Source organism: Glycine max, chromosome 9 (genome assembly GCF_000004515.6).
Source record: "Glycine max cultivar Williams 82 chromosome 9, Glycine_max_v4.0, whole genome shotgun sequence".
Taxonomy (NCBI): domain Eukaryota; kingdom Viridiplantae; phylum Streptophyta; class Magnoliopsida; order Fabales; family Fabaceae; genus Glycine; species Glycine max.
The window spans coordinates 33,639,762-33,661,805 of NC_038245.2; the positions used below are offsets into that span (position 1 = coordinate 33,639,762).

Sequence of the window (22,044 nt, forward strand, 5' to 3'; positions counted from 1 at the left end):
TCGATATTATTGGAGAAATTTTGACTTTTTAAAATATATTATTCACAGTATAGAACACATTGGATTGGCTAGAACCAAATAAGGTTCATACAGGTTTAATTTGTTGAGATAGCTATATTATCGGCACCTTCTTGCATACTTATAAGAGGCAAATTTACATATAGTGATTTTTTTCAAAAAAAAAATGTTGGAAGGACCAAATTCAAGTAAAATGATTCAAACCCAGAATCTAAATAATGCGTAATCCAAGTACCTCCAAACTAAATTTTAATGTATAATAAAATTATAAATTTAAAACAAGTATTTATATAAATTTATACTTCTTAATACATTCTATTACTAATATTTTTTATTTAAAAAACTAAGATGCCTCTATAGCTCAGTTTATATCTAGCTAGAAATAATGATTCCAGTTTGGAATCACAATTTCACCTTAAAGACTCAATTCTTAAGGATGCGTTTCAATAGAGAATTTTAACTGAGAAAAATAATTTATCAGAGAATTTGAATTTCTGTAATTTAGAATTTATTGTTTGGATGTTTTTTTTATGAAGAATTTAAAATTTTGGAATTTTAAAACAGAATTTTAAACAACTAAAAATTTGAAATTTCAATTTTCTTCTAAAAGGTGAGAAATATCGATCGGGTGTGAGCGTAGATGAACATGTATAACTAGCACACTAACCATATCTTCTCTTTTTTTTCATTCATTTTTTTCATCCTCATAATTTTATTTTTTTTATCCAAACACAATTTTGAAAATAAAAAAATTTCAATTTAAGTATTTAAAATTCTTAGAATTTTAAATTTCTCCGAATTTTAAATTTCTCCGTTCAAACACGCTCTAACTTCTCCCTTTTGACACTTGCCCACCACCCATATATACATGAGTTCTTTCGTGATGGTAAAACTCTACAACAATCCCGCCTTGGTGACTGCAAAATCAAATTTACATTCAATTAATAAGAGGATTCATTTCAATGTTGATAAATTAGTAAAGTACACCTTTTAATACGTAGAATGAAAATAACAATGTTGATATCTCATTATTAGGTATTAATGTATGTATCTTACATATTAGTGTCATAAAAATATTAATAATTAAGAAATTAAAAGATTTTTTTATTATGAAGATTATAAGATAACATAGAAAAAGTCACATGCATAATTCAATTTTACATATCTTAAAAAAAATCTTTTAATTTTTTAACTAGTATCTAAGGATGTTGATTATGATAAAAACAAATGTATTATAGGGAGTTTCAAAACATTCTTACCATTTGCCAACAAAGAGGATCCGGTATTTTTGAAACTATAACTTCTGTTTGGATAAGGAATTTTAAAATCTCAAAGAATTTGAAATACTTAAAATTTGAATTACTTTGATTTTAATTTACTTTATTCTTCAAATGTTTTGTTTGGATAAATTAATTCAAATTTCTTCCATTTTAAATTCTTTGTTTGGATAGGACAATTCAATTTTCTCCATATACAAAATTTTAATTTTATATTTTAAATAGAAGAAATTTTAATATTAAACTTTATAGAAAATAAACACAATCTAATTTTGAAATATTAATTAAAAAATATTTTCAATTTTTAATAATTTATAAATACAAAATATTGATAATTTTAACTAGAGTTGTTTTGTCTGACCACAACCAGTGATGTTTTTAAACCGACATCAACCAAGGCTATTTTTCGGTCGACATCAAATAGTTTTTTTTGTTAAAGTATGCTGGGAATATTTGTCAGCTGATGTCAATCGGCGCTATTTTTTGGCTAACGTTGGTTGAGTCTATTTTTCAGCCAATGTTGGCTAGAGTTTGTTTGGCCAACATGGCTAGGGTCTTTTCGAACGACATTGACCAAGACTATTTTTAGTCAACGTCGGCCTAAAAATTCCTAGTAAGTGTTGACAAAAAAAATCTATCCAATATCGGCTAAAAAATAGCTTGGTCGATGTCGACCAATAGAACCTACCCAATGTCGGCTGAAAAACATCATTGGTCAAGATTGGCCGAAAAATCCCTAGTCGAAGTTGGCTAAAAAATAGTCCTGACCAATGTCGGACAAAAAACCCTACCCAACATCGACTATAAAATAATCTTGGCCGATGTTGGCTAAAAAATAGCTCTGACTGATGTCAACCGAAAAAATTTAGTGGATGTCGACTGTAAGAACCTAGTCGATGTCGACTAAAAATAGTCATGCCCGATGTCGGTCAAAAATACCTAGCTAGTGTTAGCAGAAAAAATCCTAGCCAACATCAACCAAAAAACCTAGCTAATGTGGTTGAGAAATAGCTGAGGTTGATGTCAGCCAAAAAACCCTAGTCGATGTCAGCAAAAAAATCCTAACCGGCGTTGGCTAAGAAAATCTAGTTGACATAAGCCAAAACACCTTAGCTAACATCGGCTAAAAAATAACCCTAGCTGATATTGGCTAAGAAATAGTTTTGGCTGATGTTGGCTGGAAAAACCTAGTCGATGTCGGTTGAAAAACCCTAACAAGTATCTACTCAAACGTTAGTCATGACCGATGCCAGTAGAAAAAAAAAATCATTGGTCAATATCAACTGAAATAACCTGGATGACAACGACCGAAAAAATCCTTGGTCGACGCTAGCAAAAATTTCCCATGACTGATGTCAGTGAGAAAATAACCCTAACCAACATCATCTAAAAAAAATCTTAGCTAATATCGACAAAAAATAGCTTTGGTTGACATCATACAAAAAAATTCTGACCAAAAAAATCTCGGCCAACGTCAGTGAAAAACAACTTATGTTGATATCGACCGTAAAAATTTTGGTCACCCGTAGTTGTGAGTGTTGAGCGAGAAAGAGTCGCGAGCAAGAACGTGAGTTAGAGTGAGCATCTCCAAAAAAAGAATTTCAAATTTTATATGTTTTGAGAGAATTTGAAATCCCACTATTTTAGTCAATCAAAATTATTCATAAAAATATCAAAAATAAAATCTCCTTTCAAATACTTTATCCAAACAAACTATTTTATCATGAATCATTTTAAATTCCTTGAGAAAATAAATTCCCTTGTTAAATTGCTCCATTCAAACACATTATAATGGAATTAATTTTCTCTGGTGACTCCATTTTCCATGTGCAGTCTGGAGGTCTAGATTTGAAACGAGAGTAACTACCAATAAATTTCTACTTAATAGAATCATATCGTGTTCTGCATGTTCATATAGAAAAGCAAAGCTTTCTGACAAGGGTTTTTTTTATTTGTCGCAGGTCTTGTGTTGAATGAGTATGCAGTGTAATCAGCTGTTTTATACCAATTTAGAAAGGTTCGCGTTGGCATCTCCAACTCTCTAGGAGATAAAACTCCCCTCAAAACTTGAACCACGTAGCTCCATGAAATAGAGATTGTCCAAAATCTCTTGTTGTCATAGCAAATTGATTGTTGCATTGTGCTACCTGAGTCTTGCTTAGAAGATTTCATTATTTGTTGTAAGGATTGTACTCGATTCATCATTGGGAATATTGGTTGCACTACACGTGGTGCAATGTCACTAGAGGGGCCACAGGATGTGCACCCATAAGGCCTAAAAGGTCCCCATACACATCATACTGCACAAGCAAGGAAGAAATATATACGTGCAAATTTCAGATTTATTCAAGAAATAAAGAATCAAATCTCCAAGTACTTCTAATGATGATATTATTGCTTGATGATCGAGGTCGTACCCGAATCAAATAAACATTAAAAATGCAGTATCTAGGAAGTGATCCTAGGTCGTCTCCCAACGAGCAATGATCAACCAAACGTTCATAACAGATAGTAATTAAACAGTCATGAATTGGGGGGGGGGGTTGTTTGTTTGTGTAAATTAAACAGCGAGCAAATTTAATTAGAAAATATCAGAATTAAAACACGTTGTTTCCCCTTGATTCGCAAGCAAGTCTCTTATCCTAGGTTACGAGAATTTATCCTTTATCAGTTCAACCACTTAATCCAACCCTAAATTAAATTACTAAGCGAAATTTAACATAAGGCCGTCATTATGTGATTAAGCAACACATACACCAATTAATCATGAACGAAACTTCTCATTAAGCATGAATGTAAATTAAGTGCAAAAACAATTAATCAAGTACTAAGCATGCATGAATTAATAGCAACAGATACAGAGTAATTGGTGAAGAGGAAAAACTTATCAGAATTCAATAGTAATAATAAAACCTCAAAGAGAGTTGTGTTTGATCCTCAAGAGAAAACAACGTTGGAGACTTAGCCTTCCATTAATCAGTAGAAAACGAAATTACAGATTGAAGCAGAAAACAAATTTTTATTGCTACGTGAATAGTAAAAACTGGAATTGCAAAACCTAAAATTATTCTTTCTCCCCAAAATGAAAAGAAAACTAAACTAAAACCTTGGTGCTGTTATATAGGTTCTCAGCCCCAAAGCTTACAAATTTGTTTTAAGTCCAAGCCCATTAATAAAATAAAATCTGGACAAGATAAGATAAGATTTGATAAAATAAAATCTAGATAAGATAAGACAAGATAAAATCTAGATGAAATAATATCTAGATTAGATAAAATCTTGATAAGATAAGATTTGGTAGAATAAAATTGTCTGCTCTCTTCAAATCCAAGCCCAATTCCGGATTCAAGCCCAATTGCTTATAATTCTCTTGAAATTAAATTAAAAACACAAAATTAGTCCAGTAGGCCCAAATGATAAAACTGCATAATTAATTTGACAATTAAGGCTAATCAGTAATTAAAATGGTGACAAAAAGGGTTAAGAAATAGGAGAAAATGATGACACATCAAATCCCCTCACACTTAGCCTTTTGCACTCCTGGGCAAAATAAAAAAAACAAAGCAAGAGACAAATCCAGAGACATTAAAGAGAAACAAACAGATACAAACAATTACAAATTTCTCAATGAATCTCAAGGAATGAAAAGAATGGGTAACATGCAACACGTAAAGAGTTAAAGAATCAAGGTCATCATGAAAATCATCCAAGCATCTCAAACATGACAAGGTAGTCAATCAGCTCAAGAATGAAAAGTGATAAAGCCTCACAAGATATGCACTTGATCTCTCAAGTGTCTAGGCTACTGTTTACTCTCAGAGCACCCATGAAAACAAATACCACATAAACTTGGCAAGACTCTAAAATTGACAACCACATCACAAACACATGCACATGAGGATCAAAAGGTCTTTTAAGGTTGTAATGGGGCCAAGGACAAGGTAGATGAAAGTATGGGATAGTAGCTAAAACCCAAAGGAATAGAGGAGCAATGGGGAATAAGTGGGAAGTAAGAAAAAGTAATAAACCCCAAAATCAAAATTACAAATTAAGCTTTAAAAAGTAAACCCAAAACAAAATCAACCAAGTCCTCAACCAATCCAAGTCTTCAAACCAAGACCTTATTTATTCAACTTCATTCTTTTTTGTTTTGCTTTTGTTTTTTGTTTTTTTTTTGAACGTGAACAGTAGCAATTGAAGGTATTTGAAAAAAAAAGCAACAATTAGGCAATATATGTATATACATCAAGCATGGCCAAAATACATCATCAAGCATGGTCAACAAAAACATATCATCCAATGAAACATACCCCCCTCACACTTATTCCCAAAACAATTCCAAAGCTCCAAAATTTCTTAAAAGTAGGGTGAAATCATGGTTTTTCACTTTAGGCTTGTAATAAGCTTCAAAACAAAGAAAGGGGAACATAGGCTTAAAGAGGCTATCAAAGGAATTAATTCAAGGTAGACTCATTTGGCTAGAGGCTTATAAGAACAAAATGCCTAAATCATCTCCCAACATGCATGTGAAGCAAGAAGTATCAACAAGAGTCAAGCCAAGGCTATTGTGCAAGCAATCAATGGGGCAAAACACACCGAATAAAATAGATGATGATGGCTCAAATTCTCACCAAGGGTAAATCTATCACTTTCAATTCAAACTTTCAAAACTAATTTGACATGTAGAGAAAAACAAGGGTTTCAATTCACAAAATGCCAAGAAACTCCTATTTCAAAAACAATTACCCATTACCTGTACATAACCCAAAATTCAAAGAGAAACATGCAATGTTGTACACAAAACATAAAACCAAAATAACAAAATTAACCTAGAAAAACCTAATAAAATTAAACTAGAATACCCAACAAAATTAAAGAACAGAAATCTCCCCCCCCCCCCCTCACACTTAAACAACACATTGTCCTCAATGTAGCACAATCATAAGATCAAGAGCAATCAAAACAATCAATAAATTTGGACAAATGCAATAAAAGTAAAGAAGGAGACAGAAAAAGAAAACTCCCTAAGTCATGGCGGAAGAGAAGTAGGGTGAAGTAAGGAGGTCTCATTCACCACTACTCCCTAAGTCATTGACCTTGAAGCTCTTATCTGTGGATTCACTTTTGATCTCAACTGTACCATAAGGAAAAACATTAGTCACCACAAAAGGACCAATCCACTTTGACCTCAACTTACCACTCATGAGTCCGAGCCTAGAGTTATACAATAAAACTTTCTGTCCAACTACGAAGTCCTTTTTAGCTATCATGGAACTTCTTGGTCTTCTCCTTGTAGAATTTGGAATTCTCATAGGCTTCTAACCGGATCTCATCTAGTTCACTTAGTTGCAACTTCCTTTCCTCTCCAGCCTGATCAATAGAGAAGTTGCAGGTCTTTACAGCCCAATAGACTTTGTGCTCTATCTCTACAAGAAGATGACATGCCTTGCCAAAGACAACCCGATAAGGAGACATTCCTATGGGTGCTTTGTAAGTAGTCGTATGCGCCCAAAGAGCATCATCTAGCATGGTGCTCTAATCCTTTCTATTCGGCTGCACAATCTTCTCTAAGATCCTTTTTATCTCCCTGTTTAAAATCTCAGCCTGCCCATTAGTTTGGGGGTGGTAAGGTGTGGAAATTTTGTGCACGGCCCCATACTTTTTGAGCAAGGCATACATGGATCTGTTACAAAAATGGGTGTCTTGATCACTAATGATGGCTCTAGGGACTCCAAGCCTACAAAACAGATTAGATCTAACAAAATCCACAACAACCTTAGCGTCGTTAGTTCTGGTGGATTTGGCTTCCACCCATTTTGAAACATAATCAACAGCAAGGAGAATATAAACAAAACCAAAAGAGACAGGGAAAGACCCCATAAAATCTATACCCCAGACATCAAACACCTCACAGAATAACATAGGTTGTTGAGGCATTTTCTGTCTCCATAAAGGTGAGCTGCCTGCTCTCTGACAAGGCTCACAAGTGCTACAGATTCTCCACGCATCCTTGAAGATGGTGGGCCAGTACAAACCGCAGTCAAGCACCTTGCGAGCTGTCCTCTGTATGCCAAGATGGCCACCTGGTGTGGAAGAATGACAAAATTGCAGGACCGAGCTGGAATGCATCTCCTAATAACCTGGTCACTGCACAACTTCCACAAATAGGGGTCATCCCAAATATAATGCTTAGCATCGCTCTTAATTTTATCATTTTGAGCTTTAGATGCTAAGGGAGGAAAAATAGAATCAACCAAATAATTCACAATATTAGCAAACCAGGGAATGGGGAAGGAATCAGAAATACTATACAGAGTGTACAAATGGTAATCCGGAAAATCATCCCGAATGGGTGAGTCCTCAGACACACGCTCAATCCTACTCAGATGGTCAGCCACGAGGTTCTGCGCACCACTCCGATCACGGATCTCTAAATCAAACTCTTGGAGCCAAAGCATCCATCTGATTAATCTAGGCTTTGATTCAGCCTTCTTCAATAGGTACTTTAGAGTTGCATGGTCAGTATAAAAAATAACACGAGTACCAAGCAAATATGAACGAAATTTTTCAAGAGCAAAAACTATCGCTAATAGCTCCTTCTCTGTGGTAGTGTAATTTGCTTGAGCAGCATCCAAAGTTCTGGAAGCGTAGTAGATCACTCGAGGCAGCTTATCAATCTTTTGAGCAAGGAAAACCTCCAATGAGTAATTGGATGCATCGCGCATTAGCTCAAATGGGGCTGTCCAATCAGGTGCCTGAATGATAAGGGCGGTAGTCACCGCACACTTGAGGCAATCGAAAGCCTCTTTGCACCGGTCATCAAAATCAAACTCCACCTCCTTTTGCAGCAGATTGGATAGTGGAAGGGCCACTTTGCTAAAATCCTTGATAAAGCGCCTATTGCACACAAGAGGGGTAAGGCAATTGTGAAATAACATCTATTTTTGCATGGTCTACCTCTATGCCCCTACTGGAAATGATATGCCCTAAAACTATACCATGTTCTACCATGAAGTGACATTTTTCAAAATTCAGCACAAGGTTAGTTTCAATGCATCTATTAAGAACTCTATCCAAACTATCCAAACATGCATCAAAAGAGGATCCATAAACAGTAAAATCATCCATAAACACCTCTATGCAAGTCTCTAAAAAAGCATTGAAAATGCTAAGCATACACCGCTGGAAGGTACCAGGGACATTGCATAGGCCAAAGGGCATCCTCCTATAGGCAAAAGTGCCAAAGGAACAGGTGAATGTGGTCTTTTCTTGATCCTCAGGAGCAATATGAATTTGTAAATAACCAAAAAAACCATCAAGAAAACAGTAATGAGATTTACCTGTCAAGCGCTCAAGAATTTGATCAATGAATGGCAGGGGGAAATGATTTTTTCTGGTTACCTAGTTTAGCTTCCTATAATCAATGCAGACTCGCCAGCTGTTCTGCACTCTTGTGGGGATAAGCTCATCCTTTTCATTCTTGATCACTGTGAGGTCTGTCTTCTTAGGAACCACTTGGACTGGACTCACCCATTGGATTTCAGAAATGGGGTAGATGATTTCAACTTGTAAGAGCTTGGTCACTTCCTTTTTCACCACATCTAGAATGATGGGGTTGAGTCGCCGTTGTGGCTGCCTTACTGGCTTAGCTCCATCCTCTGAAAGTATCCTATGCATGCAGGTAGATAGGCTAATACCAAGAATGTCTGCTAAAGTCCATCCAATGGCTTTCTTGTGCTTCTTGAGAACTAGCAACAACTTCTCCTCTTGCTTAGTAGCAAGGAAGGCAGAGATGATCATTGGAAATTTTTCCTTGTCCTCCAAGTAAGCATATTTGAGGGTTGCTGGTAAGGGCTTCAACTCTGGTGTGGGTGGTGGCTGAACAGTGGGAGGAACTAGGGTAGGAGAAGAAGAAGGTTCCTCCGCCTGTACCTCATAAAGCAAGTCAGAAGTATATGTATTTCCTGCAACATGATTATTGCATTCTGACTCTAAAAAAATTGACATCAAGAGGTACAACACCAAACTTAAATTCAAATTCACTCTCAACATAAAAGTCAGACACAGGATCAAATTCAAACTCAGATTCAGATTCAATGCATAAGGAATGACAAGTATGCATATCAGATAAAAATGGATGTTTCCTACCATGAAGAACATAATCAAAATCAAACATATAATCATAAACGATCTGATCAATTATCTCAGCACGAAAAACAGAATGATCCTCAGATGGATGTTTCATGGCATCAAGAATGTTAAAATGAACAACAATATCACCAAATTCCATAGACAATGTGCCAACATAAACATCTATCTTGGTTCGGGTTGTTTTCATAAATGGCCTGCCTAAAATAATTGGAACTGAACCATGGGAAAATCCCTCTTCCATATTAAGAATATAAAAATAAACAGGAAAAATAAGTTCACCAACCTGAACCAACACATCCTCTATGAAACCTGTGGGGTAAGCAACTCTTCTATTTTCCAAATGAATCACCACATCTATAGATTGCAAAGGTCCAAGAGATAAAGAATTGAAAATGGACAGAGGAATGACACTAACTGATGCTCCTAGATCTAGCATGACATTCTTAAACTTACTGTTCCCAATAATGCAAGGTTTACAGAAAGTACCTGGGTCCTTACATTTCTCAGGAATGTGAGGAACAGATTTACCTATCAATGCTGACACATTTTTGCCCATGCTAATCCTTTCATTGCCTTTGAGCTTCCTTTTGTGGGTGCACAAATCCTTTAGAAACTTGGCATATCTTGGAATTTGGTTGATGGCATCTAGGAGAGGTATGTTCACCTCTACTTTCCTAAAGGTCTCCTAGATCTCCTTTTCCGCTTCTTCCATTTTTTTGTTTGGAATTGCTCTAGGTGGGAATGGAAGAGGGATATGAGGCTGCGGTAAGTCAAAATTACTAGAAGAAGGTCCACCTGCATGAAAATTTTTGTTAGGAAGCTTTCTCCTTTGTGCAACTATCTCATCCTCTTTTTCAGGTGTAGAATGAAGCTTGCCAGGTTCAGGTGCAGGTGCTACTACTGGTGGAGGCACTTGAATTTGGTTGCCAGACCTCAAGGTGATGGCACTCACATTTTTTGGATTTTGCACAATTTGTGAAGGCAATTTGTCAGAATTTTGGGACTGAGCTTGGTTCAACTGAGTAGCCATCTGCCCATCTGATTTGTTAGACTCTGAATGAAGGCTCTTGTCTCTTACTAAAATTGCATATTCTGGATGGTCATTTGCCTCACTAACTCTTCTAAGGAAGGTTGAGGAGGAGCCTCAGTTGCTTATTGTCTTTGTTGTGACTGCTGCTGTATTGGAGGAGGAACATATGGCTTGCTTGGACCAGTAGCATTCTGAAAGGGAGGGACAAACTGTTGTTGTTGTGGAGGGCATGTCCATCTCAGATTTGGATGATTCCTCCAACCTGGATTGTATCTATTGCTTGAAAGGTCATAATTATTCTATTGTTGTTGGTTTTGTTGTTGAGGAGGTCTATTATAAATGTTTGTAGTATAAGCTTCATGTTGCTCATTGACTCCAGATTGCTGCAAAGAAGGACAAAGATCTGTATAGTGATTTGCAGAAGAACATAGACCACAGACTCTTGCAATAGGTGTAGATTTCTGATTCATGGCAAGCTGAGTTACCAGGTTGACCAAGGCATCAAGTTTTCCTTCAAGATTTTTATTTCCAGTAGATGAAGATGAATTCGCGGCCACCTCATGGACTCCTCTAAGAACAATAGCATTATTTCTTGCACTGAATTGTTGGGAGTTAGAAGCCATCTTCTCAATCAAATTTCTAGCCTCAGTAGGGGTCATATCACCAAGAGCTCCACCACTGACAGCATCAATCATACTCCTCTCCATGTTGCTAAGTCCCTCATAGAAATATTGAAGAAGGAGTTGCTCAGAAATCTGGTGGTGAGGACAACTTGCACACAATTTCTTGAATCTTTCAAAGTACTCATACAAGCTTTCTCCACTAAGTTGCCTGATGCCTGAAATGTCTTTTCTGATGGCAGTGCTCCTAGATGCAGGGAAGAATTTCTCCAAGAACACCCTCTTAAGGTCATCCCAACTGAAAATGGACCTGGGAGCAAGGTAGTACAACCTATGTTTTGCCACTCCCTCCAAAGAATAAGGAAAAGCCTTTAGAAAGATATGATCTTCCTGGACATCAGGGGGCTTCATGGTGTAACAAAAAATATGGAACTCCTTAAGATGCTTATGAGGATCTTCACCTGCAAGACCATGAAACTTGGGCAGCAAATGTATTAGTCCAGTCTTGAGAACATATGGAACACCCTCATCAGGATATTGAATGCACAAGCTTTCATAAGTAAAATCAGGTGCAACCATCTCCCTAAGAGTCCTCTCACGAGGTGGAGGTTGAACCATGTTCTTAGTATGAAAATTAGTAGTGAAATGCTCAAAATCAGAATATTCAGAATCACCCTCAACAGAATGCTCAGAATGCTCAAAATGCACAGAATGAACAAGATGCACACTATGCCTAACTAATCTATGAAATTTTCTATCTATTTTAGGATCAAAGGGTTGTAAATCAACAGGATTGCCCCTAGTCATGCACTATATGCAGCAAATAATGTGTTTCTCAACAAGCACCTAACAAGGGGGTAAAACTACAGCTATACTCAAACGATATCAAAATGAGCTGAAATTTTGTGAGGAACACCCTAAAGTCATTAAAAGATAGCACAAAATTTTCAAACAAAAATTTAAAGTATAACTATGAAAACTACCTAAGCAAAGTTTAGAAAAATAGGACAATAATACTTGAAAAATAAAAAAAAATAAAAACTTAGAAAACAGCTAATTTTTGGAGTTTGGGAGACCCCAGCCAATTGTCACAATATGGGAAATTTTTTTCTACCCCAAATGCATATATAATAATAGTCCTTCTGATACCCGGAGCAAAAGTTATGGCCATTTTAAGTTTTGCTAAAAACAAGTTCCCAAAATCTTTGTCTCTCTCAAATACTACCACACCAAGTGCTCCTGATATTTTTCACAAAAAATATGGATCAAAAGAAGCTACCACACAAAAAAATCAGCCAAAAATAACAACTCTAACTATCAAAACAAAAATCGCTAATTAAATTGCAAAATCAGTCGCTAATCACTGTTCAGCACTGTTCACAACAAAACACAAAGCTGAATCAGTCACTAAAAACAATCGCTAAACATGGAATGCAACTGAAATGCAAAACAGAATGCAACACAAAATAAGATAACTAAACACTATTATGAACCTTTGGCCCGCTGCTCCCCGGCAACGGCGCCAAATTTGATCGAGGTTGTACCTGAATCAAATAAACATTAAAAATACAGTATCTAGGAAGTGATCCTAGGTCGTCTCCCAACGAGCAATGGTCAAACAAACGTTCATAACAGATAATAATTAAACAGTAACGAATTGGGGAGGGGGGGTTGTTTGTTTGTGTAAATTAAATAGCGAACAAATTTACTTAGAAAATATCAGAATTAAAACACGTTGTTTCCCCTTGATTCGCAAGCAAGTCTCTTATCCTAGGTTACGAAAATTTATCCTTTATCAATTCAACCACTTAATCCAACCCTAAATTAAATTACTAAGCAAAATTTAACATAAGGACGTCATTATGTGATTAAGCAACACATACACCAATTAATCATGAACAAAACTGATCATTAAGCATGAACGTAAATTAAGCGCATAAACAATTAATCAAGCACTAAGCATGCATGGATTAATAGCAACAAATACAAAGTAATTGGTGAAGAGGAAAAACTGATCAGAATTCAATAGTAATAATAAAACCTAAAAGAGAGTTGTGTTTGATCCTCAAGAGAAAACAACGCTGGAGACTTAGCCTTCCATTAATCAGTAGAAAACGAAATTGCAGATTGAAGCAGAAAACAAAATTTTATTGCTACGTGAATAGTAAAAATTGGAATTGCAAAACCTAAAATTATTCTTTCTCCCCAAAACGAAAAGAAAACTAAACTAAAACCTTGGTGCTGTTATATAGGTTCTCAGCCCCAAAGCTTACAAATCTGTTTTAAGTCCAAGCCCATTAATAAAATAAAATCTGGACAAGATAAGATAAGATTTGACAAAATAAAATCTAGATAAGATAAGATAAAATCTAGATGAAATAATATCTAGATTAGATAAAATCTGGATAAGATAAGATTTGGTAGAATAAAATTGTCCGCTCTCTCCAAGTGCAAGCCCAATTTCGGATTCAAGCTCAATTGTTTATAATTCTCTTGAAATTAAATTAAAAACACCAAATTAGTCTAGTAGGCCCAAATGATAAAACTGCATAATTAATTTGACAATTAAGGCTAATCAGTAATTAAAATGTTGACAAAAAGGGTTAAGAAATAGGAGAAAATGATGACACATCACTTGACATGCACTGGTATTAAATAATTAACCCTTAAATATATTTTTGATTATAATAATTATATTTTTTTAATTTAGGTCTTCATAAGTTTTTTTTAAAATTTTTAATGCATGTAAATTTACGTTTTTTTAATTTTTTTCCCTATATTTTGTTCATTTTTTAGTTTTAAATTTATGTTTTTTTAATTTTAATTCCTTTAAACGCAAACTCATGGAAACTAAAAATAAAAAAAAATATTAAAGAGACTAAAGTTAAATAAATAAAAAAAATTACAGGACCAAAACTAATAAAACATAAATTTATAGATATCAAAAACATTTTTAAGTTAATAATTAATTAATTACCTGGTGAAACCCAGGTTCCTTATAGTTAATGGAACTGCTAGCTCAGCCATGCAAGCTTGCATTCTATCATCACTTCCATATAAAGTAGGATAGCGTTGAATGCAACGATCCTACATTTTCGCGAGCTCCTTAGCTAATGGATAACTTATAGCAAATCCTCCTCCACCATATGCCATAACATAGGAGAAATGAATGTTTTGAACGTGGCTCTCTGTTAAGAATCGAGAAAGAGCCTAGTATTCAAGGTCTAGGCACCTCCAAAATAAAGGTAAGGAAAGAGTACTGTATTATTGCTTGACCATTGTGATTACATTGCTAGTATTCATAGATTTTTTCATGCTGCTATCCTCTAACAATTATCCTAATGGTCTGATGGCATATGCCTTGGAGGAATGATCGTGAAACTGCAAAAAAAGCAAGGGAGGGTCCTAATGGTTAGTAGACAAAGCGATTTCAGTAGCGCCACTACCATGCAGGGCACCACGCCAACTCAATTCCTGCTCCACTACTTACTGACGAAGTCTCTAAGGTACGGGGGTTTGTGAATTTCCCTCTTTGGCCTTTGTCCTTCTCCTTTTCTGCACCCCTTTGTTGCTCTACATATGCTTCCTGCTCCTTAGTTTGTTCCTTAGTTTCCTCTTCTATATTGCTGATCCTAAAATCCCTAAGCGCTTCCAAAATAACCTCGTCCTCAAGGTTATAATCAAACTTCAAGGCCTGATATAGGGAAGCGATCCTTGATTGTTAGGGCATTCAAGGCCTGATAATCAACACAAAATCGCCAAAAGCCGTCTCTCTTCTTGACCAAGAGCACTGGGGAGGAAAATGGGCTCGTACTGGGGTGGATTATGCCGGATTGAAGCATTTGGGCAACTTGGGTCTCAATTTCATGCTTTTGAAAATAAGGGTAGCGGTATGGGCAGACGTTGACCGGGGTAGAGTGAGGTTCAAGAAGGATTGTGTGGTTGGTGGGGCGTGTAGGAGGGAGGGTGTTGGGTTTTTGAAATAAGGTTGCAAAGTCGATAAGCAGGGCGGAGATGTCTGGGTGAATGGGGTTAGGGTAGGGAAGAGCTGTATGTGGAAGAAGGCACTAGCGGCATTGGTCTGGACCAGTCGTTAGAGTTGTGGAGGAGACATTGCCTCTAGGTGTTGAGATGTATCACCTTTGAGCTGAATGATCGAACCACCATGGGCGAAGCACATCTCAATGGCCTGCAAAAACGCCGCCCACGTCGGGAGCTGGTGGTTGCGGGTCATCCACTGGAACCACGCAAGAGCGGGGCCTTCCATAGCGAAAGAGGCGATGGTAAGGCGCTCTGGTTCCGGCGTAGAGTGATAGGCAAAAAATTGGGTGATTTTGAATACCCACCCAGAGGGGTCGGTGCCGTCAAATTTTGGAACATCGAGTTTCATTTTTGGTGGGTTATAGGTTGTGTTTGGTGCGGGGTTGGGCGAGGAAGAAGATGGTGAGGTTGAAGGTTTAGATGCATGCTCGAGGTTGGCTACACGTAGGAGGAGTTCTTCGATCCTCTCGGTAACATTCAGCTGGCTGGAGGCAAGCTGTGCAATGGCTTCCTCAAGACGTTCTAAGGTGGATTTGGAGCGCGAGTCCGCCATTGGAGAGGAGGAATGAAAGCACCAGAATGTTAATTGTATTATTGCTTGACCATTGTGATTACATTACTAATATTTATAGAGTTTTTCATGCTACTATCCTTTAACAATTATCCTATTGGTCTAATGGCATATGCCTTGGAGGAATGATCGAGAAACTGCAAAAAAAGCAAGGGAGGGTCCTAATGGTTAGCAGACAAAGAGATTTCAGTAGCGCCACTACCATGCAGGGCATCACGCCAGCTCGATTGCTGCTCCACTACTTACTGACGAAGTCTCTAAGGTACGGGGGTTTGTGAATTTCCCTCTTTTGCCTTTGTCCTTCTTCCTTTTCTGCACCCCCTTATTGCTCTGCATCTGCTTCCTGCTCCTTAGTTTGTTCCTTAGTTTCCTCTTGTATATTGCTGATCCTAACATCCCCATGCGCTTCCAAAATAACCTTGTTCTCAAGGTTATAATCAAACTTCAATTTAGTCCATGGCTCCCAGGAAGTATCCTCCGGTTGTAAGCCTGCCATTGGACAAGGATATGTAGTTCTTTTTCTTTCCCGGAATGGATCCATTTGGTGGCGAGGATGACAAGAGGGGTAATGATGGGTTGGTGTTGCTCAGATAAGGGTGGCAGATTGAGGGCTGGCTCCGGTTGAGAGGGGCACTACCGAAATGGCTTCAGCAATGAACAGTGAAACACGAGGTGTATGCGGGATGAATCCGACAAATCTAACTTGTAAGCGACGGGTCCAATTCTTTGTAGGACACAAAAAGGGTCATAGAATCTTTTGGCTAGTTTAGAAAATTGACCTCCAGTGGCGTCGAGGACGAAGTTTGACCAAGACCTGATCTCTGACTTCGAATTGGACATCTCGTTGATGCTTATCCGCGTTTGCCTTCATTCGTTGTTGTGCCTTCGAGAGTTTCTTAGTTAAAATCGAGAACAGGGCATCACATTTGGTTAACCATTCGTCAACCGCCGCCACATTCGAGTCTCCGATGAGGCAAAGGGGAATAGAAGGTGGTTTCTTGCCAAAGGTTATTTCGTATGGTGACATACCCGTAGCAGAGTGAATGAATGTATTATACGACCATTCCGCCCACATTAAGTAGCGCCCCCATGTTGTTTGTTTCTGATGGACGAAGGCGCGAAGGTACTATTTGATTACGTGATTCATCACCTCAGTCTGGCCATCTGTCTGAGGGTGGTAGGCAGTGCTCATCTTGAGCGTGGTGCCATTGAGTTTGAACAATTCCTGCCAAAATTTGCTGATGAAGAGGAGATCGCGATCAGAGACGAGGCTTCTGGGCATGCCGTGTATTTTGCCGATGGTTTCCATGAATAACTTAGCCACGATAGAAGCAGTGTAATGTGTCGGGAGCAGGCCAAGATGAATTCCTTTGGAAAAGCGGTCCACCACGACCAGCACTGCTGTGTGGCCCTGGGACGAAGGAAGGCCTATGATGAAGTCTAGGGAGAGGTCCTCCCAAGGTCTTGTCGGAATAGGTAGGGGGCAGAGGAGGCCTGGGCTCCTACGATGGTCGATCTTAGTCTGTTGGCACACGAGGCAGGTGGAAATGAACAAGTAGACATCTTGTTTCATAGAGGACCGGACGAAATGTTCACCAACATGTGCCAGGGTCTTAGCAATACCTATGTGGCCCCCTGTAGGAGTGTTGTGGAATTCATTGAGGATCGTGGATATGGCCTGGAGATCCCTAGGTAGCCAAATACGACCCTTCTGTAATATGAATTCATCACGCAGGGAGTAGTCATGGTAGTGAGAGGGGTCGTCTTGTATTCGGCGGCGAAGGTCCAAGAATGAAGGGTTGCTGAGGAGCTCCTGTTTCAATTCCTGCAAAAAAAGTGAGTTTGGGATGGTTAGAAGAAGAAGAAATTGGCTCGAGGGAGCCTCGGTCCGACGAGAGAGGGCGTCTGCCGCTGCATTGGACTTTTCGGCACGATATTGGATGGTATAATCGTAGCCGAGAAGTCGAGCCAAGAATCGTTGTTGCTCCAGTGTTTGAATGATCTGACTCATTAATTCCTTGAGGCTTTGGTGGTCTGTGAGGATGATGAAGGGAGTGCCTAATAGGTATTGCCTCCATTTTTTAACGGTGGTGATAATGGCGGCGAGCTCCCGGACATAGGTGGAGCCGCGAAGGAGCTTCAAGCAAAACGGTTTGTTGAAGAAAGCTATTGGGTGGTTCTTCTGGGATAGAACGACACCCATTCCCACGCTTGAGGCATCTGTTTCCACACAAAATGGAATGGAGAAGTCAGGCAAGCTGAGGACCGAGGCCTGGCATAGGGCCTGCTTGAGGTGGAGGAAAGCTTTATCAACCTTGTCGGTCCACTGGAAAGAGTCATTAGCTAAGAGGGTTGTAAAAGGAGCGGTGATAGAGGAATAGCCCTGTATGAATCGCCCGTAGAATCCGGACAACCCGAGGAAGCTGCCAAGAGCCCAAGTGGAGGTGGGAACAGGCCAATTTTGAATAGCTTCGAGTTTTGCCGGCACAAGTGCCACGCCCTGGCAAGACACGATATGGCCGAGGTATTCCACCTGAGAGGTTGCAAAAGAGCATTTTGAAAGCTTCAGAAAAAATTGATGTAGGCTCAGGACTTCAAAGGCCCGACGAAGGTGGTCCAAGTGCTCTGCGAATGTTTTACTATAAATTAGTATATCATCAAAGAAGATGATAACAAATTTACGCAGATAAGGTCCAAATGTGGTATTCATCGTGGCATGGAAGGTATATGGGGCATTGCATAGCCCAAACGACATTACGAGGAATTCGTAGTGGTCGTGATGGGTTCTAAAGGCAGTTTTTGCAATGTCAGGTTCGGCCATTAGAATCTGTTGATAGCCTTGCATAAGGTCGAGCTTGGAGAACCAGCTGGCACCGCCGAGCTTGTCGAGGAGCTCGTTAATTGTCGGTATAGGGAAGCGATCCTTGATTGTTAGGGCATTCAAGGCCCGATAATCAATACAAAATCACCAAGAGCCGTCTCTCTTCTTGACCAAGAGCACTGAGGAGGAAAATGGGCTTGTATTAGGGCGGATTATGCCGGATTGAAGCATTTGGGCAACTTGGATCTCAATTTCATGCTTTTGAAAATAAGGGTAGTGATATAGGCAGACATTGACCGGGGTAGAGTGAGGTTCAAGAAGGATTGTGTGGTTGGTGGGGCGTGTAGGAGGGAGGGTGTTGGGTTGTTGAAATAAGGTTGCAAAGTCGGTGAGCAGGGTAGAGATGTCTGGGTGAATGGGGGTTGGGGAAATGGGTGTAAGGAAGAGTTGTATGTGGAAGAAGGCACTAGCGGCATTGGTCTGGACCAGTCATCAAAGTTGTGGAGGAGAGATTGCCTCCAGGTGCTGAGTCGTATCACCTTTGAGCTGAATGATCGAACCACCATGGATGAACTTCATGGTTAGTGAATTGTTGTCCGTCAAAACTGGACCAAGGGACTTCAGCCACTATACGCCGAGCACCACGTCGACGCCACTGATGGGCAGAACGTGTAAAGCAGTGGTGAAGGTGTGGCCTTGAATTTGGATGGTGGTGTCAGGGCACACATGGTGGCATTCGAGCTTGTTATCGATCCCAACAAGGACACGCAGGGCTGGGGTGGGTTTAGTGGTCAAGTTCAGGTGCCGGAGGAGCCTCGCCTGCATAAAATTGTGTGTGCTCCCACCGTCAATGAGGATGACAACGGGATGGTTTGCAATGAGGCCCAAGAGGCGCAAGGTTTCTGGAGCTGAGTGGCCTGATAGCGCACAAAAGCTGATTTAGGCTTGGGGCGGGTCTGAGGGATCTGGGTTTTTAGGACTTGGGTCATTGCTAAATAAATTAGGGTCTGTGTCGGCATCCAGCTTTTCTTCATCTGCAATGAGAAGATAGAAGCGAGAGGCACATCGGTGCCCATGGGTGTACTTCTTGTCGCAGTTGAAGCAGAGACGATGCTCCTACCGGTGAGCCATTTTGGCGGGTGTCAATTGCTTCAAGGGTAAGGGGGGTTTAGGGGGTGATGGTAGTAATGGGGGAGAAGGAGAGTGTGTTGGGGCCGACAGCTGAAGGGATTGTGAGGAAAATGGTGTTGGGTTGAGTACGGCGGGGCTCGGGGAGGGGCGGTGTTGATCAGCAAGTTTTTCCTCATGGAGGCGAGCCAATCCCGCGGCCTGTACCAGGGTAAGTGGCTGGAGCACCTGGACCTCACGACGGATGCCGGGTTCCAAGCCGAAGACAAAGCAGCTTAAAAGGGTCGAGAGGGGAAGGCTAACAATTCTGTTTGCTAGAGCTTCAAACTGATGCAGGTAATCGCTAACCGAGCCCCGTTGTGTGAGTTTGAAGAGGATTCCTGTTGGGTCCTCGTATGGGGAGTGGGCGAAGCGCGTCTCAATGGCCTGCAAAAACGCCACCCACGTCGGGAGCTGGTGGTTGCGGGTCATCCACTAGAACCACGTAAGAGCGGGGCCTTCCATAGCGAAGGAGGCGATGGTAAGGCGCTTTGGTTTCAGCGTAGAGTGATAGGCAAAAAATTGGGTGGTTTTGAACACCCACCCAGAGGGGTCGGTGCCATTAAATTTTGGAACATTGAGTTTCATTTTTGGTGGGTTATGGGTTGTGTTTGGTGCGGGGTTGGGCGAGGAAGAAGATGGTGAGGCTGAAGGGTTAGATGCATGCTCAAGGTTGGCTACATGTAGGAGGAGTTCTTCGATCCTCTCGGCAACATTCAGCTGGCTAGAGGCAAGCTTTGCAATGGCTTCCTCAAGACGTTCTAAGGTGGATTTGGAGCGAGAGTCCTCCATTAGAGAGGAGGAATGAAAGCACCAGAATGTTAAGAACTGAGAAAGAGCCTAGTATTCAAGGTCTAGGCACCTTCAGAATAAAGGTAAGGAAAGAGTATTGTATTATTGCTTGACCATTGTGATTACATTGCTAGTATTTATAGAGTTTTTCATGATGCTATCCTCTAACAATTATCCTAATGGTCTAATGGCATATGCCTTGGAGGAATGATCGAGAAACTGCAAAAAAAGCAAGGGAAGGTCCTAATGGTTAGCAGACAAAGAGATTTTAATAGCGCCACTACCATGCAGGGCACCACGCCAACTCAATTCCTGCTCCACTACTTACTGACGAAGTCTCTAAGGTACGGGGGTTTGTGAATTTCCCTCTTTGGCCTTTGTCCTTCTTCCTTTTCTGCACCCCCTTGTTGCTCTGCATCTGCTTCCTGCTCCTTAGTTTGTTCCTTAGTTTCCTCTTGTATATTGTTGATCCTAACACTCTTAGATGAGCTCCCGAAAAAATAAAATTGAGTGTGATCATACTTAGAAAGAATTCTAACAAGATTATCCACAATAAATATTGTGTCATCATCTCCCATCATGAACCATCTCACTTCCTCCATACCAAGCTTCAATGTCTATGTTACCACCCTTGAAATCCTCAAAGCAAATCTTTGCCCTTGTCTATTTGTGTATTTAAATTTAGTGGTGTCCCCGGAAATTTGAATCTTTGGTAACCCTTCATTTGCATGAGTCCTCACAAAAAATTGCTATCTAACCACACCACCCCTCTTGTCTGATTAGGTTTCCACCAAAACTTTATGTATTCTTTACTTATGTCCCACAATTTTGATGAAGCGGCTATCCCAAAAGCAATGTGTTGGAGCTTCGTGTCATATCTTTGAGATAAATGATCAAGGGGTAATTTGTTAGGAAGAAGGACTTACAGGAAGAAGAGGCAAGAGTGCTGAAGTGGCATGAGGATAGTGATTGTACCAGAAATATTGTTTGTCATCACTTTCAATTATTCCCTTTGTTCCCTTTACCCTTCCATTTTGTTATTTGGGTAGAATCATGCTAGAATTTTGTTATTGGGAGAATTGAGTGTCATAGCACCTCAATTGTTGCCTATAAATAGTTAATAGTCATTGTAATAAGGCAGACAAGATTAATAAAATACTCTCTTCTTTCCTTCTTGCTTCAGGAGGTAGCCTAAACCTCGAATGCTAGTGCTTTTCTGTGCCTGTTTTTGGTTTATGCTCATAACATAATTCGCCTTCTTCTTCTTCTTCTTTTCTTCTTCTTGATCCTTGCCCTTATTTTCTCTAATTTTTTTGCCATCATCTTCTTCAACAACGTCTGTTCTTTCAATGGTTTTTGTAGGTGAGAATGATATATTATTACCACTCATTTCAAGTTGTTCTTCGGTGGCACCATCTAAACGAATGGAGGTGGTAGAACAATCCTTCTTGACCTCGGTTAAGAGAAGAAAATTGGAAGAGTACAGGATGTAGAGAACAATCATGATTAGCTAGGATGAACCAAGTGATGGTGCATTGCTTGGAAGAATAGTACAT

At 39.4% G+C, this 22,044-nt stretch overlaps 1 pseudogene; it reads right to left on the minus strand.

Moving 5' to 3' along the window:
- Nucleotides 1-819: 819 nt before the first annotated feature.
- Nucleotides 820-22,044, minus strand: LOC100797176 (uncharacterized; annotated as a pseudogene).